General features: G+C 34.9%; 1 protein-coding gene across 13 annotated transcripts in view; it reads right to left on the reverse strand.

The window, feature by feature from the left end:
* LOC128217307 (plasma membrane calcium-transporting ATPase 2-like) overlaps window positions 1–19,431 on the reverse strand; it is a 132,728-nt gene extending 113,297 nt beyond the window's left edge. For 8 of the 13 annotated variants that reach the window (XM_052924378.1, XM_052924375.1, XM_052924374.1 and 5 more), the window contains exons 1-3: window positions 19,331–19,431; window positions 12,437–12,516; window positions 9,951–10,000 (exon numbers count right to left, since the gene is read on the reverse strand). The gene's annotated coding sequence lies outside the window, so the exon portion shown is untranslated. The other 5 variants (XM_052924361.1, XM_052924360.1, XM_052924363.1 and 2 more) reach the window with 5 other exon arrangements.
* Window positions 19,432–19,905: the final 474 nt, after the last annotated feature.

A 19,905-nucleotide genomic window follows, 5' to 3' on the forward strand; every position in this document is an offset into this window, starting at 1 on the left:
AACATACTACATACTTACACTTGATACAAATAATCCACTTGATATTGAAAAGTGCTACATCAGAAAATTGACCCCTCTTGAATGATCAACTCATTACTGCAACCACACCTAAAGATTCTTCTTATATTCTTCCAATATCCATTAACAAATCTTAAACAATTCTATCAACCTTCACATAAATCTAAGACATTGTCTTCAAATATGGGGGGAGAGAAAAGCACACAAAAGTAACTATAAAAGTAACACTGCATATTATGTGTGAACTGCAAGCACTGTCCAACTAGTGAAAACTGTCAGCCATTTTGTACGTAAATGGCTCCTGGGAGCATGGAGATCAATAAGGAACTATAGCCATATATATATACACCAGCAATCTCATCAGAAACGCCAATATGATGAATTGGACTGCTGCACAATATTCTCCTCCTCCTTTGACTTGCTATAATTTTCTTTACATTATCTGGAATATTTTTGCCCTTTTTAGTGTATTGCATTAATGGTACTGTATCTGGAATGCTTGCCCTGTTTTGGTGTATTGTTTTAAATGGTACTGTATCTGGAATGCTTGCCCTTTTTTTGGTGTATTGTTTTTAATGGTACTGTATCTGGAATGCTTGCTCTTTTTTGGTGTATTGTTTTAAATGGTACTGTATCTGGAATGCTTGCCCTTTTTTGGTGTATTGTTTTAAATGGTACTGTATCTGGAATGCTTGCCCTTTTTTGGTGTATTGTTTTTAATGGTACTGTATCTGGAATGCTTGCCCTTTTTTGGTATATTGTTTTTAATGGTACTATATCTGGAATGCTTGCCCTTTTTTGGTGTATTGTTTTTAATGGTACTGTATCTGGAATGCTTGCCCTTTTTGGTGTATTTTATTTAATGGTACTGTATCAGAAATAGTTGCCCTTTTTGGTGCATTGTATTTAATGGTACTATATCAGCAATATTTTGTCCTTTTTGGTGTATTGTATTTAATGGTACTGTATCTGGAGTGCTTGCTCTTTTTGCTGTATTGTGTCATGGTAGTGAATCTAGAATATTTGACTTTTTTGGTGTATTGTTTTTAATCGTACTGTATCAGGAATATTTTCCCTTTTGGGGTTAATTGTATTTAATGGTCCAGTATCAGGAATATTTGCCCTTTTGGTTTATTATATTAAATGGTCCGGTATCAGGAATATTTACCCTTTTGGGGTGTATTGTTTTTAATGGTATTGTATCAGGAATATTTGCCCTTTTTGGGCTTATTGTATGTAATGGTCCTGTATCAGAAATCTATCCTTTTGGGGTGTATTGTATTTAATGGTCCTGTATCAGGAATATTTACCCTTTTGGGCTTATTGTTTTCAATGGTCCAGTATCAGGAATATTTGCCCTTTTTGGGCTTATTGTATTTAATGGTCCTGTATCAGGAATATTTGCCCTTTTGAGGTTTATTTTATTTATTTGGTCAGTATCAGGAATATTTTGCCCTTTTGTGTTTTTTGTTTTTAATGGTCATGTATCAAGATTTTTGTCCTTTTGGGGTTTATTGTATTTAATGGTCCAGTATCAGGAATATTTTGCCCTTTGGGGGTGTATTGTATTTAATGGTCCAGTATCAAAAATATTTTGCCTTTTTGGGTTTTATTGTATTTAATGGTCTGGTATCACGAATATTTTGCCCTTTTGGGTTTTATTGTATTTAATGATCCTGTATCAAGAATATTTTGCCCTTTTAGGTTAATTGCATTTAATGGTCCTGTATCAGGAATCTTTTGTCCTTTTGGGCTTACTATATTTAATGGTACTAAATCAGGATGCTTTTGCCCTTTTTGGATTTATTGTATTAAATGGTACTGTATCAGGAATATTTTGTTTGTTTTTGGTGTAAATGTATTTGATGGTCCAGTATCAGGAATAGTTTGCATATTCTTAGCTTATTGTATATGCGGAAATGGTACTGTATCAGGAATATGTTGCATGTTCTTGGCTTATTGTATTTAATGGTGTTCTATGTTTGAACACACAGGAACAAAGGTAAAATAAGCAGATTCAACTATGAAAAACCTCATATGAAGCTGCTTGGAAAATTGAAATAGGTCAAGAAGGAAGGAGAATGTCAGGATTACAAGGAAATGGTTGCGCTTTAAATAGTTAATGGGCAAGACGAACAAAGATCTTCAAAATTCAGAAAATATAATACCATCCAGCAGTTATTAAAGGTTATCTCATTAATACTGTGGTGAATAAATAGCTTTTTTATAATTTAATATAACAGGTTGACAGGGAAGTAAATGAGACAATTGAGGTACCTTTTTTTCTAAGCGCTAAACCAATTTTCAAAAGGCAAATTAAGTTCACAAGCAGACCCAGGAGACTTGAAAACACATTTAAACAGCTATTCCCAGATGATAAGCTTCCTTGAGTTTTTTTGGGTAGCAACTCTCTTTCCAATCATTATTCCGGCAAATCTATTTCATTTCTTAATCTGAAAAATATTTTGCATGATTTTATTTGAAGGTAGAAAATTCATATGGCTTGCTAGCTATCTCTATTTGTCAGAAGGTCATGTCCTACCATGTTAGTGTGTCACAACAATAAGACATCAAAATAAGCTGAACAGAACATATAGAACAAAAAGTCTACCTAATGTTTTCATAGTAAAAAATTGAAATTATTCAAAACAGGTTGGAAAGTAATGAAATTACTTTTTGTAATAAAATGTGCAGCTTATTGAAATGCAAGTTTAAATTCAGTCATAAAAATATAATATGATATTACTGTTTGACATTAAAATCAATCATAAAGAAGTTTTACCAAATAAGCAGATAGAAACAAGAGCATCAGAGGGAGGCTAACTTGTAACTTTATCAGAAGTAAGGCCTGAAGTCTTAAGAACTTTATCAGCCAGATTTATGGGCCTTGCTACACAACTCTTACAACATGACTTGTGAACCATGTATCTTTATGTGAATACATTTCATCTCGAGTGTGTTGTAAGTGATAGCCAAAGTTGGACTGTGAGCACGACAATGCTGCCGCCACTGACACCACCATTGACACTGGCAAAGACCTTTTGTCTCCGAAACACAGATGACCTTAAAAATTGTTTCTTTCATTAAAACATACATTGTATCACATGAAAATCAGACAAAAGGCCTAGCTACTAAGCAGGAACTTCTTTATCCCTATCCATGTTTCCATAAACTGATTGAAAAAAGAAAAAAACATTTCATGAGACACATGGGGTTTTGCAAACTCATTTAATCTGACTTGGAAAACAACACAACTTTCTTGAATATCCATCAGAAGGAAGGATTCATTAAACATCTTAACTTTAGGTCAGAGTGTTCATGAAAACACCTCAAGACAGTTGGACATTCAGCTGGTTGAATAAGATGCAAAGTACAGAGAACAGAATTGTCCAGTGTCATATAGGTCCTGACAAAATATTACATCAACAAGCAAATTCGTTGAATTGATATCCTACGCCTGATTGGGCTAAGTCAAGAAATGGAAATCAATTGTTGATGAAATTTATATATGAGTTTGAGTTTGATTGCAACTGTTTGAAATAAAAAATGTAACATTTAGAATTGACCAAGAAACCTAGTTTATGACTCCATGTTACCTAGTTCCAAACTAATCTAAGATTTCATCAAGGCAAACATTCTGATCAAGTTTCATGAAGATTGATCCAGATATATGCAAAAAAATATAGCCTCTAGAGTGTCCACAAGGTTTTTTTAAGATTTGACTCAGTAACCTCATTTTTGACCCCACATGACCTACTAGTTTCAAACTTTTCCAAGATTTCATCGAGGCATTCTGATTAAGTTTCATGGAAATTAGAGCAGATGTATTGCCTCTAGAGTGTTCCCAAGTTTTCTGTAAGATATGACCTAGTGGCCTAGTTTTTGACCCATATGACCCACTTTTAAAACGCAGTTGAAATTTAACGTAAGAGAACATTCTGACCATGTTTGAACTTAATCAGACCAATCACCATCATAAAATAGTTTCGGACAAGATTTTTGAAATATTTGACCTGGTGACCTAATTTCTTATCACATGTGACCCAGTTTAAAACATGTCCAAGAGTTCATCAAGAAAAACATTCTGATCAAGTTTCATGAATATAAGACCATACATATTGCCTCTAATGTGTTTCAAAGATTTTTCTAAAATTTGACCTAGTGACCTTATTTTTGACCCCATCTGCCCTACTTTTACAAGCGGTCCATATTTCATCAAGGGGTACATCATGACCAACTTTGAACATAATCCGACCAATCATTTCCATTCCGAACAAAAAAAATCTAAGATTTAACCTTGTGACCTAATTTTCAATCATATGTGACCCAGTTTTAAATAAGTCCAAGAGTTCATCAAGGAAAACATTCTGATAAAGTTTTATGAATATTTGACCATGTATAATGCCTCTAGTATGTTCCAAAGATTTTTTAGATTTGACCTACTGACCTAGTTTTTGACCCCATGTGACCCACTTTCTTAAGTGGTACATATTTCATCAAGGTTAACATCATGACCAATTTTGAACATAACTTGACCAATCATTACCATGATATGGTTCTGGACAAGATTTTTCTAAGATTTTACCTAGTGACCTAATTTTTGATCATATGTGACCCAGTTTTATTAACGACCAAGAGTTCATCAAGGAAAACATTCTGATAAAGTTTCATGAATATTTGACCATGTATAATGCCTCTATGTTCCAAAGATTTTTCTAAGATTTGACCTAGTGACCTAGTTTTTGACCCCATGTGACCCACTTTAAAAAGTGGTCGAGATATGATCAAGGGGAACATTATGACCAAGTTTGAACATTTCCTGATCAATGCCTTCAAAGATATGGTACCGGATGGAAGGATGGAATGACAGACAACGCCAAAACAATATCTTCGATTCGGCAGGGGATAAAAAGTATGTGTACTATGAGTAAAAAACTGGTTAAGAATGTAAAAATGTGCCTGTCAAAAGAAATAAAAAAAAAAAATATTCAAGGGATATAATTTGTATTTAGGGTTCAAATGGAGTTATGTTTCTTGTTGTAAGATAATTTTGAATTTTATTAAGTGCATTGAATGAAAGGTATAGAAGTTTTTTTATTAAAATCCCAACTTGCCCTTAACTTTAACTTGCCTAAAACTTTGACCTAAGTCAATCAGGGGCCATAACTTGTATTAAGGATATGGAGTCATGTAACCTCATTGGGTAATGGTCCTAAACAATTGTGTGAAGTATTAAATCAATTGAATGAAGGGTATATAAGTTATTAATAAATATCCCAACCTGCCCTAAAACTTTAACCTAAGTCCAATAGTCAATCAAGGGCCATAATTTGTATAAAAGATAATATGGAGTTATCTAACCTCATTATGTGATGGCTCTGAAAAACTGTGTGAAGTATTAAGTCAATTGAATGAATGGTATTGGAGTTTTAAGTGAAAATCCCAACCTACCCTAAAACTTTTACCTTAGTCAATCAGGGGCCATAACTTGTGTTAAGGATAATATTGAGTTATGTAACCTCATTGTTTGATGGTCCTAAACAACTGTGTGAAGTATTAAGTCAATTGAACAAAGGGTTATAGAAGTTATTTATCAATATCCCAACCTGCCCTAAAACTTTAACCTGAGTTTCATAGTCAATCAGGGGCCATAATCTGTGTAAAGAATAATATGGAGTAATCTAACCTCATCATGTGATGGCCCTGAACAACTGTGTGAAGTTTTTACTCAATTGAATGAAAGGTATTGGAGTTTTAAGTGAAAATCCCAACTTGCCCTAAAACTTTAACCTGCCCTAAAACTTTAACCTAAGACAATCAGGGGCCATAACTTGTATAAAGGATAATATGGAGTTATGTAACCTCATTGTGTGATGGTCCTGAACAACTGTGTGAAGTATTAAGTCAATTGAACAAAGGGTATAGAAGTTATTTATAAATATCCCAACCTGCCCTAAAACTTTAACCTGAGGTTCATAGTCAATCAGGGGCCATAATCTGTGTAAAGAATAATATGGAGTTATCTAACCTCATCATGTGATGGCCCTGAACAACTGTGTGAAGTATTAACTCAATTGAATGAAAGGTATTGGACTTATAAGTGAAAATCCCAACTTGCCCTAAAACTTTAACAGGACGCCAACGCCGACACCGACGCCGACGCGAGTAGTATAGCCCACCTATTCTTCAAATAGTCGAGCTAAAAACTGTCACGGGAAAAGTATTACACTGTCATTATTTGCTTTTGTTTTTTGTTTATCTGCACTTTCAGAGGTAAAACAAGAGCTGTCACAGTATGTGACGAATGCCCCCGAATGTGACATTGACCTACGAACAAGGTCAGTATATGAAAAGTTGATCTTGCCTTTACGTGTCAAATACATATGGCAAGTTATTTTAAATTGCCTCCGAACATAAAAAAATACCACCCATACTTGACAACCTACACTGTTATGTCCTTATATTCAGAATTCCCTTGTGAATAAACACTTAGTGTATCTTTCACCTTAGAGGTAGGGACATGGGTCTTGTACACGACACGTCGTCTTCGTATGTGGAACACATGTAGCAAGTGATTTTAAAATCTGTCCATACAAGGGAAAGTAACAGCCCTGACACGACAACCTATACTCTATGTCCTTATATGAAGCACTCCATTGTGAATAAACACTAAGTGTGACCTTGACCTTTGAGGTAGGGACACAGGTCTTGCACGCGACATGTCGTCTTGGTATGTGGAGCACATGTGGCAAGTTATTTTAAAATCTGTCCATACAAGGGAAAGTTACAGCCCGGACGCGACAACCTATACTCTTTGTCCTTATATGCAGCACTCCATTGTGAATAAACACTATGTGTGACCTAGACCTTTGAGGCAGGGACACGGGTCTTGCACGCGACACGTCGTCTTGGTATGTGGAACACATGTGGCAAGTTATTTTAAAATCTGTCCATACAAGAGAAAGTTACAGCCCGGACACGACAACCTATACTCTATGTCCTCATATGCAGCACTCCATTGTGAATAAACACTAAGTGTGACCTTGACTTTTGAGGTAGGGACACGGGTCTTGCACGCGACACATCGTCTTGGTATGTGGAACACATGTGGCAAGTTATTTTAAAATTTGTCCATACAAGGGAAAGTTACAGCCCGGACACGACAACCTATACTCTATGTCCTTATATGCAGCACTCCATTGTAAATAAACACTAAGTGTGACCTTGACCTTTGAGGTAGGGACACGGGTCTTGCACGCGACACGTCGTCTTGGTATGTGGAACACATGTGGCAAGTTATTTTAAAATCTGTCCATACAAGAGAAAGTTACAGCCCGGACACGACAACCTATACTCTATGTTCTTATATGCAGCACTCCATTGTGAATAAACACTAAATGTGACCTTGACCTTTGAGGTAGGGACACGGGTGTTGCACGCGACATGTCGTCTTGGTATGTGGAACACATGTGGCAAGTTATTTTAAAATCTGTCCATACAAGGGAAAGTTACAGCCTGGACACAACCTATACTCTATGTCCTTATATGCAGCACTCCATTGTTAATAAACACTTAGTGTGACCTTGACCTTTGAGGTAGGGACACGGGTCTTGCACGCGACATGTCGTCTTGGTATGTGGAACATATGTGGCAAGTTATTTTAAAATCTGTCCATACAAGAGAAAGTTACAGCCCGGACACGACAACCTATACTCTATGTCCTTATATGCAGCACTCCATTGTGAATAAACACTAAGTGTGACCTTGACCTTTTGAGGTAGGGACACGGGTCTTGCACACGACACGTCGGACGGTGCAATTTTAATATGCCCACCTTCGGGGGCATAAAAAGAATGTACAAGAACTACACGTTATAAAAAAGTATTTCTATAACACAGCATCTATTTATCTGCACACTTCCATCATCATACCCCTGATTGTTCATGAATTATGTCTGTAATTCCCCTTAAATTATGTCTATAATTTTCATTGAATTATGTCTGAAATACCCCTTAAATTATGTCTGAAATACCCCTTAAATATTGTCTGTAATATCTTTTGAATTATGTCTGAAATACCCCTTGAATTATGTCTGAAATACCCCTTAAATTATGTCTGTAATTTCCCTTAAATTATATCTATAATTTTCCTTGAATTATGTCTGAAATACCCCTTAAATATTGTCTGTAATATCTTTTGAATTATGTCTGAAATACCCCCATTGAATTATGTTTGAAATACCCCTTGAATTATGTCTGTAATTTCCCTTGAATTATGTCTGTAATTTCCCTTGAATTGTCTGTAATTCCCCTTGAATTATGTTTGAAATGCCCATTGAATTATGTCTGTAATTCCCCTTAAAGTGTGTCTGTCTAAATCTGGATTTAGCGATATGACCACTACATGGTCCAAAATGTTAAAGAGTTATTTAGAGTTGTTTTTCTTCCAACCAGATATCAAACAACTTGGAAAACAATATGATTAGAAAGGTCAATAACTGATGAAAGCCCACAAGAATAATACTCATAGAACAGAATGAATGTTTGGAATTGGACTTGCTAATATAAAGTAATGGAGGGGGCTTAAAACTGCCGATTTGCTTTAACTACCATGGTGGTTGGCATTTTCTGGTATATAGGTAGTTGTCAACATAAAACAGACAAAATTTAAGGCAACATGCAAACAAGGTTCTAAATTTTGGTTTACTGATATGACCATGACATATCACACCGAAAATATCTGATATAAACAAAATGTAGTTAAAACAGAAGCAATAGAATCAGAATTATGTGTTTCAGAATTATGTGTTTTATGTCTGGATTTCTAAATTTTGGTCACAGTAACAATTTTAAACCAAGCCCACACAGAAACCAAATAGTGATTATAATTGCACATAGAAAAACACTCACAATGACATTAAGATTCATAGTGACAAAAAACGTGTGGTTTTTGCCAAGCCCAAAATACCAGCTATTGTAACACAAACAAATTATTACCAGCAAAAAGTTTAAGAATCTAAACATAGCCATCTTTTCCTCCCCCGAACTTGGTTGAATATAAAGTTATAGGCAGAATGTGACAGACAATAATTAAAACATTCTACTTCCATCTTAAATTGTTCGTGATAACATCCTATAAATCAGGGAAAAGTTACCAAATAGTAATTTTTCCCCCAGTATTCTCTGTATATTGATCCAATCAATTTGGCATTGCACAATTCAAATCATGTTTGCCCAGAGACTTTCCAAGATGCACAGATTTTCTCTGAGGAGTGTGAGTTTGAATTTTCTTTATAACCGAAGATTCTTTTTTCTCATTAATAAAATGGTATATATTCTTTCTAGACACTAAATAATGTAGCCATGTTCTGGAAATATCCTATCACATGTCTGCAACTGATAAGATTATATTACCACACATTGTTTATTCGTCTTCATAGCAAAAAGGTCCATTAAGGACCAAATTTGGGACTCAAGGGTAACAGCATTTGGAACTGAGGTTTAATATGTTAAAATGAATACACATACTTCCAATGCAATGGTGACATCATACATCATTGTATCAAGCCTTCAAAAGAAATGAACTAATTTGTATAAGGGCGTACAATAACCAAACAATACACCTTTCTTTTCTATGACGAATTATTCCCATTGTGTTGACTTCTTGACCTAACACTGCTTAGGTCTAGAAAATAAGAACAAAGTGAAAATATACTTCTGTGATGAGATGGTCAAGTGATTCATAATGATGCCTGTCTCTCACCCAAGTAGTCCCAGGTTGAATTCCCACCAAGGGCTCTCCTCATGGCTGCACAAAATTGACACCAGTTTTGGAGTATGATTCCAGAAACTAATATAGGCGATAACTATCAAGCTACTTGTATCACAAGTTGCTATAAACTAAACTAACTACACTTTCTCCCTGAAACATACCTTTTTCTTGGATAATGCTTGCTGGCAACAACTCCTGGCCTTGAATGGAACTAAAATAAAAATATACACTACAATTTGCAATATTAACAATGAAATACACTATGATATAAACAATGCAATACACTATGAACATGAATATACTACAGAAATAGCAGATAATTGTATTATTGATCTTAGGGCTAAGTGAATCATGCTTTTGGCTACTGCTGTTGCAGTTGCTGCTACTGCTACTGCTACTGCTACCTACTACTACTACTTATACAAATAATAATAACAATAATAACAATAATAATAATATAATTAATAATGAGCAGATTTTCAAACAAATTATACTATGATCTCTATGATTGTGAATAATGTTAACATTTTTGTTCTGGGTTGAAACAAGTACAGATGCACTACTGAGGAGGCGTCCTCCACAGACGTTCTGGATGAGAGCTAGACACTCGAAACTACACCCCTGTGTGGCACAGGCTACATCTTAGAAACTTCAAGTAATGACAATAGACAAACGATCCTCAATGATCATGAAAAGCAGTAACAATAGACATATGGTCCTCCCGGATTTCAGTAACAATAGACATATGGTCCTCCCGGATTTCAGTAACAATAGACATATGGTCCTCAATGATCATGTGTAGCAGTAACATTAAATAGATATATGGTCCCCCACGATTGCAGTAACAATAGACATATGGTCCTCAATGATCATGTGTAGCAGTAACAATAGATATATGGTCCTCCCGGATTGCAGTAACAATAGACAAATGGTCCTCAATGATCATATGTAGCAGTAACAATAGACAAATGGTCCTCAATGATCATGTGTAGCAGTAACAATAGACATATGGTCCTCAGTGATTATGTGTAGCAGTAACAATAGACATATGGTCCTCAATGATCATGTGTAGCAGTAACAATAGACATATGGTCCTCCACGATTGCAGTAACAATAGACATATGGTCCTCAATGATCATGTGTAGCAGTAACAATAGATATATGGTCCTCCACGATTGCAGTAACAATAGGCATATGGTCCTCCCAGATTGCAGTAACAATAGACAAATGGTCCTCAATGATCATATGTAGCAGTAACAATAGACAAATGGTCCTCAGTGATTATGTGTAGCAGTAACAATAGACATATGGTCCTCAATGATCATGTGTAGCAGTAACAATAGACATATGGTCCTCCCGGATTGCAGTAACAATAGACATATGGTCCTCCCGATTGCAGTAACAATAGACATATGGTCCTCAATGATCATGTGTAGCAGTAACAATAGACATATGGTCCTCCCGGATTGCAGTAACAATAGACATATGGTCCTCAATTATCATGTGTTCCAGTAACAATAGACATATGGTCCTCACAGATTGCAGTAACAATAGACATATGGTCCTCAATGATCATGTGTATCAGTAACAATAGACATATGGTCCTTCCGAATTGCAGTAATTATAGACATATGATCCTAAATGATCATGTGTTGCAGTAACAATAGACATATGGTCCTCCCGGGTTGCAGTAACAATAGACATATGGTCCTACTGGGTTGAAGTAACAATAAACATATGGTCCTCAATGATCATGTGTATCAGTAACAATAGACAAATGGTCCTCAGTGATTATGTGTTGCAGTAACAATAGACATATGGTCCTCCCGGGTTGCAGTAACAATAGACATATGGTCCTACTGGGTTGCAGTAACAATAAACATATGGTCCTCAATGATCATGTGTATCAGTAACAATAGACATATGGGTCTCAATGATCAGGGATTGCAGTAAAAATATACATGTGGTCCTCAATGATCACAGATTGCAGTAACAATAGACAAATGGTGCTCAATGATCACTGGTTGCAGCAACAATAGACAAATGGTCCTGAATTATCATGGGTTGCAGTAACAATAGACAAATGGTCCTCAATGATCATGGGCTGCAGTAAAAATAGACAAGTGGTCCTCAATGATTGCAAGTCAATGGTTTCAAATCTTGTCATTGATAATTTTGTGACAGTTTAGATGTTACAATGATAGGCTATTGGCTGAAGTGATCGTGAGACTTATCACAGTTTTCTTTACAACAAGCGCTAGAATAGGTGAAAATTACTCAAGACTACCAATATTAAATGCTGGTTGGAAATGGACTAAAGACTGTTCACAATTGCGAAGACTTTTGTATGATGAATGTGTGACAAATTAAGACGGCTAAATAAGTACAACTTCAGAAAACTTACGATTGCTAACCAATTCAGTCATGACATGCACGAACAACCCTGTGATTGCAATGACGGGATGCCATTGCCGAATGAAGTCAAAGATGGCAATCGATCAACTGTGACTTGTCGCACAATCTTATTACAATCCATCACAATTTGCAGTTGCAGGTAATCTTATCCTGTCATAAGTGATTGCAAGGCCTGATGTGATTGGGGCTTTAACAACATAGATTTTTAAAGTGCTACACAAAAAAACCTTACCTTGCACAGGAGTTCAAATGAAATGTACCAAAGAAGAGCAGTGAAGGTCTCCTGGGGATGAAACTGTCTATTTGGTCAGCCTGAAAGTAGATGAAAGGTGTTTGCTATAATTTATAATCACATACTATATTTTTTCAACACAGAAACACCAACTAAACACATACATTTGATGTATTAACTAGAATGTAATTGCAATGATAAGAGATACAGTCCAAACAGACAATTTTCATCAAACTTTGATACAAGATATTTCTCCTAATATGAACATGCATTAACATACGATAAATCAACAGAAAGAAACAGAAGGTAGAGTACTTATAAAGAATACAATTGTTTTGACAGTTCATTGTGATAATTTTCATATGCAATCATTTGTGTGATAAAATGGTGATCTAGTGGCCGTCAGAGCACACTGCTAGTGTCTAAATTTAGCCCTCATATTGATCTTTGAGTGATGCCTTCCCCCTGAAATAATCCCTTTAGTTTTATAGAGAAATCAATACACAGACTGTGGAAACATTTTTAATATCCAAGGGAGGTGACTATAACTCGTGCAGTATTTCTTGAACTTTTCCTTATTACCTACCTTCTTATATTCCGCAAAGATTCAAATGTTTGAGTGCAGGGGAACTACATGTTAAGTGATTTTTTTTTTTTTTAAATTATTAACAAATCAAGCATCAAAAGCTATTGATTTCCTAATCATATTTGCAATAATTGGACAATATTTCATTACGCTGATAAGGAAAAAGTCATTGCCAATCAAAAAGGTTTACTCAGCAATTCAAGGTATGATATTTCACAAACATTAATGAAAATTTACAAATGGGCAATAAAACACAGCGATAAGGTTGACTCACTTAACTAGTGGGACATGCCAGGGAAACAAGATGTTTGGTCTTCGGACAGGTTGCACTATCTTATGGCGCCATCATTTCCATTGCATATAAGCATTATCTCAATGCTTCATACTTATATGTTTAAAGAAAGTTCAAGTAACAATTCTGGCATTCCTTTTCAATTTAACAGGAAATGTCCAGCCAAAGGAACATATAACAGAAAACAAAGTTATCTCACACTTTTTTCCTGGCAAGAGTTCAAACAAGTACAATGCACCAGGATATCAAAACTCCTGCTAGCAATATTGAGACAACTTCAGAAAAAAATATTCACAAAAGAAGTTTTCACCAAGGCATGGAAAGAAGGAATTGATCCTACTTATAGCTGAATCCAATCTTCACAAATAGCACACAATAATTTGTAGGTTTCAAGAGCCTGTCACGTTGGCCCATACATCATTGCTAGACTAATCACAGCCAAGCCACTTCAATGATTCCACCAGGAATGGAACTGAACATCAGAGTGCTAAACATATAGACTTTATACAATACATTTGTTTAAATTCTAAGCAGAAATGGTATGTTTGCTTGATTTCAATTCCTTGTAAAAAAATACTTTTTTCACAAATCTTCAACAAACAAAATTGTAACCATTTTCTTTAAAGAGAGATTAAACCCTTCTAAATTTCTTACCATACTTTTTAGAGTATAATGTCACATTTGTACTTATCTTATTAAGACAAGTCTTGCCCTCTTGAATGTGTTATTTAACAAGGGCGCCACAAATATATGTTTTTTGAGAATTTATAAAAAAAAATAAAAAAAACATAACTACATAATAAGTCAAAGTAATGAGACTTGTTAGTGTGTGCATATGATCTTAGTGAGCAAGTGTATCAAGTTCCATGAAAATCTGGAGTTTTTAAGTTATGGCCAAGTTTAAGTTTTTGCAATCTTTTTTTTTTTTTCGGTCAAAAAGGGGCATAATTCAACAATTATTAAAAGTCAGAGTTATGCACCTAATTATGCAAGTGCATACTGTCACTGGCAACATTGTATTAAATTTTAATGAAATATCTTGAGGTTTTTTAGTTATGGCTAAAGTTATGACAGCAACACCAAGGTTATCACTTCTTTTCAACGAACTAATAAAACTGGAGTAATTGCGAACAAATAAATTAATTACCCATAGATTCAGATCAATTAAATAGAAAATTACCCCCCAAAACTAAGAAAAAATCAATAAATTTCAAAATTCAATCATTGAATCAAAGTTATAGTATGTTGTAATATTGTTCACTATTTTAATTATTTATGAGATAAGAGGAAAACTGTGACTCTGAAACTAAACAAGTGGTTCCTTGGCCCTGAATCGTTCACAGGAGAAAAATGAACAAAAATAGAGAAATTACAGTGTATTACAACCTATCTCAGGCCTGACCCATGCAATTTTGGGCAAGAGAGTTCAAAAGCTTATATTAAAAGAAAAACAAATGAGCCTTGGGACAGAGCTTGATTTGAACCGACATAGTCATATGTTCTCCAATTAGTAAAATATGTCTGACATACTTTTTGTTTCATAAAAGACAATGACCAGAAAATGATAAGAAGTTGTCAAAATTAACACAAGCCCGCAAATCTGAATTTTATATAGCAGGGCTTGCTTAAAAATTGGCTGCCAAGTATTAGTTTAAGAATTCAGGCTTGTTCATACAAGTTTTATTGTGATGACTGGATAAGTATTGTATAATTGTATTCAAGTGCCACTTTTATTTAAATAAATGATTTGTAGAACTCATCTAAAAGAAGAATAATGCCAAACATACGTTATGTTGTTACATCAATCACATGAACCATAAATTTGTGCATGTTTTTCTTTATATTTGTAAGCTTAAAACAGATTTAACTGCATATTCTGTTGTTTTTTTTAAACACACAAATACGTTGCTTATCAAGAGCACCCGGATAGTTTTAAAATGATGAAGAAATGTGTTGTTGTAATCAGAGAACAAAATGAACTCAAAATGATAGAATTTATAAAGGTCTGCCTACACGTTTTGGTTATCTTATCATAATGGCTCCACTCCGCAGCCATGCCATTACAACTTAAATAATAGGGCTGAGAACCAGTTCTCGCAGTCGCCATACATAAAAGGTTAAAGGTCATGGTATTATTGCCGTAGTTATGATGATTTTACTCAACCTCTAACTGGTAGTAACCTAGATCTCATAATTCACATGCTCTGTACTCTTTGTGTTCCAGCATGAAATTACCCTGTTTAACACATTTTGCTGCGACATCAACATATTCAATATAAACAGCACCCTCACTTAATGAAAATGAGTCGATAAGATTTTTTCTTGTCTGAAAATTTGATAAATACCAAAAATAAATGTAGAGAAACTATTTTGCTAATAATTATTTTGCCTTGGGGTGAAAGTATAGAATTTGAGAAAATTTTGATGGGGGCTAGGGGGCTACCAGGCCCAAGGTGCATCCAGGGCAACACTGGAGGCCACCAGAAGCTCTTGGAATTAAGCTTTCTACGAAGAAATTCAAAAGCTTTCCTGGCATAACGTTAACAATTTCAAACACAAAGCTCTTGGATATTTTGTTATCCGACAGGTAAGAAAAAACAAATAACATATTAGCAAAAAGAAGTATCTAGGGATACGTGAATTAAAACACTTTGCTCACCATTTATCCACACATAAAAAGAACAATAGATGTTTCATCAACATAATGGCATAAATTGTCACAGTAAAATAGGCTCCACTTTAAAACCTTTGAAACTACTGTACTTCTGACAGCACCACTATCATCTTGTTTATTTTTCTAACGCTGTTCAAGTATTGTACCTTACCCTTAGAAACTTCCATGTTTATCTTTTTAAGTTTTATTATTTCCACCGCCCATCAATGAGCATTTTTAACAGATTTCCATGTTTACAATTTTGCCACCAATTTGCAGTATGTCATAAATGTTGACAAAGTTATAAGTGTAATTCCACAATGTGCAGCCAGTTCATGTGCATTCAGTATGAACTCTGAATGGATCACGTGATCTACCAATGTTGGAAGAGCACTGATGAAAATAGGTAATTTTTACAGAAATGAACGAATATTGTTGACTCTGTTCGTGATGTATCGGTGTGCTGTAGGTGCTATTATGGCAGAGATGGACAAGTATTCAATCGGCTGTCATTATGCATCATTTCTATTCCAGGTGGCCCCGCAGGGCCAGGTGACCGTGGTGGTTATGTTGAAAAGTAATCGTCCGATTTGGGTAAAATAAAAAACATACTGGGCATAAACTTTTTTTGGAAAATGGAAATTTACAAGCTTATCATATAATATTGCCTCAATTTTATAGATTTAATAATGAAAAATATCATTTTTCTGAGTGCAACAGCATAACGATGAAAAACATCTGATTTTCAGCACCAATTTTATGTCGTACAACATACATACCAAATATAGGCATGTTATACCTTGTTGTCGAGCTAAATCCATCCTTCAGCTATATAAAAAAACACTGTTTCAAAGTTAAATATTCAGTAGTATCTTAAAAACATAAGTATAACAAAGCTTCATTCTGTGTGCGCAAAATATACTGAATAAGGCGAATGGGAACCCAAATTGAATTATTCTCTTTTCGGAAATATGATCGTCTCTAAGACAAAGTCAAACACTCTACCCCCCTACCTCTCCCCCTTTCTGGACTCAAACAATTTTGAAAAACAACTCTGTAAAGGCCAAAAACATGAAATTCTGTCATAATACCGTAAAACATTCACCCATGTTTTTTTTATGTAAATTGGATTGTAGTAGGTAATTCTTAATGAAAGCAACAGAACTGTCAACTTCTTTAAAATACAAGAAATAGCACCAATTTGATAACTCAATTAAATCCCGACATCAGAGGGGGCCATCCCTTCTACACCCTCCCCTCCCAACATGCCTTTTGATTTTTCTGGCGGAAACCTAACTTTAAGGTGCTCAGTCTCATGCACAGTTACACATAATACAACTTCCCTTAGATTAAACCAGTACTGAGTACACACTTTTACCAGCACAACACTTTACACAGGAGCCTGTCAAAAGAGCTACTGGTACTGTTTTAAAACATTTACTGGTTGAGAAGCAGTTTCCGACAGATTTTATAAGAGAAGCAGTTTCCGACAGATTTTATAAGGTTTTATTGAATTATTTATACATGTTCAACTCCCTTCTAAAAATGTACACAGCCCAAGCTGCTATTGTCCATATATTTTTCACATGTGTGACGTCACAATATAGTGTATCTAATAGGAGCGCCAAAAGGGTACTTACACTGTTCTGATCAGCTGGTGATGAGAAGCACTTTCCAACAAATCAAATATGCCGCAGATTTTCGATGCCTATTGTGCGTTTGTTATCTGTTTATTTAATATAACATAACCCTTTAATACTTTAATAAGAAAATATTTAATTTCAAGCATTTACCAAAACTTTAAGACCGTAAACTTATAACAATCAGTTCGTTCTTGAGATAAGAAAGACACTGTATATCAATGATATTTTGATTCATTTCTGGTAGAAACTTGTGTTTGTATACATTTTTGTGAATGTGGGTGTTAAACTAGCACGACAACACTACACAATGTTCATCGTTTGTATATAAGACAATTTAGGAAAACTTTGAATCATAAATAACAATAAAAGTAACTTTCCTGTCTAGGTAAGAACTCAAACTTTACATTGCCGAGTAACCATAGAATTGAATTGCAGTACCTTCTTCATGAAGATCTAAAGAAAGTATGCGAAAAAGCGATTTGTAGGAAACTGCTTTCCGTCAGAAAATGCTTTTCAACCAGTGTAGGTATGAAGGAACAGGGTTTGAACTGGCAGCCTTCCATAACCAAAGCTACCACTAGGCTATGCATGTGGTAGTTAGGCCAAATAATTGTACGCTGACAGATTTTTTTTACGATTTTTGATATGGCAAATCCTTCGCGTACAAATTGTTTTGAACCACAAGTGGGTAGTTATTCTGATCGGGATTCCGGGTTAAAGCAAATTGCGTCTATAAAATATCATAAATATAAGAAATATTACCAGGTAATGTTATTTTATATTAGTTCCGTACACAAAAAAATAAATATTCAACTTATTAATATGAGTTTGATGTGTTTTTCTTCATTTCATACTGTCAAAACATAACAATATATACATGAAGGGCACCTGCAAGGCTGCGGTTCACAGGTAACAACAATTGGAACACTTCGACAATGATCTATCTCGAGGTCTATCTCAAAGCTTGCTAGAGATGCTCGAGTTGTTACGCTTGGCATCATCGTTGTCTGTGTCAGTCAAGTTTTGTTTTATTGGAAAGGTAAATCCTGTGTTTTTAATGCATTTATTGCTTGTTTTGTGCAAAATATCTTTACACTTACATAGTAAAATATGTATATAAACCTTTATTATCAATTTCAAACACAAAATACTTCGCTAAATACAATTTCAATGTTTTTTAAAAATCTGTTTTTGCACAAATCCGTTTTGATGTTAGGGATTGGAGGAATTCTGTATAAAACGTCTATTATTTTAGACTATATGACAGAAAGCCAAAATACAGAGTGAAGCGTAATGTTATTTGTACAAGCATTATGAAAATATTTTATAAATCAATCATGTATTTGTGTTCAATCTTCAATAATCGATAGTAATTGTCGGATTCCCAACACCAGTAAAAATGGTACGAGTTTTATTGAGTACGAATAAGATCATCAACATAATATTTTCCGGCCATCGCCCAAAATATAACAGTCAAGTAGTATGAGGTAAAATGGTATCAATTTATGCAATTATATTTTAACAATGTCTTTTATTTTTAAAACATAAATAATGTCAAATTACGCCAGCGTCTTACCGAAAATTTCCGTTTTTGGAACAGTGCATTCGGCGGCCATTTTTATACGGAAATTCAATATGAAATACGAGTTTTCATTGAAAACAATAATGCAAGTTCATGCACACTATGTGTCTTACGTTCTTAGTACTCCGTAAACAATACCTGCAAAATATGTCACCACAAAACCCCTGAAATAAACAATTTTCTTTGAATGGGTACCCCCGACCTTGATGATCCGAGGATGTAAGCGGCCAAAATATTTGATTGGTTCTGCTATAGAAACTTTGACGTCATTCCATAATTAGCTTAAGAGGGATATTCAAAAAGAGAGTACATGTATACATGGGACAGAGCCGAGTCCGGTGTAACCGGCGAGCGATAAAAGTTAAACTTTCTTGACGAGTTGAGTCGTTTTTCATGTTTATCACTATATTTTCTTCGTTTTAAACACAAAAATAAAGTTTCATAACATGTCAAGAGACTTAATCGTTAGACGTCCAGATGAACTACTTCTTCATCAGGGATGCAGGCACATATTATAACATATCGCAGCTGTATCAGAAAGACAGTCAAAACTGTACTGTATTCAAACAATTAATCTTTCTCCACCCATCATCGTTTTAATTTTACAATCGGATCAATATTATTTTTCTTCTTCTTCTTGTTCCATATACTGAGCTGGGCCCTTCAAAGAGCGTAAGTAGCTCAACGAGACTAGGCGTGGTGGTGGCGCACAG

The sequence above is a fragment of the Mya arenaria genome, chromosome 14, assembly GCF_026914265.1.
Source record: "Mya arenaria isolate MELC-2E11 chromosome 14, ASM2691426v1".
Classification (NCBI taxonomy): domain Eukaryota; kingdom Metazoa; phylum Mollusca; class Bivalvia; order Myida; family Myidae; genus Mya; species Mya arenaria.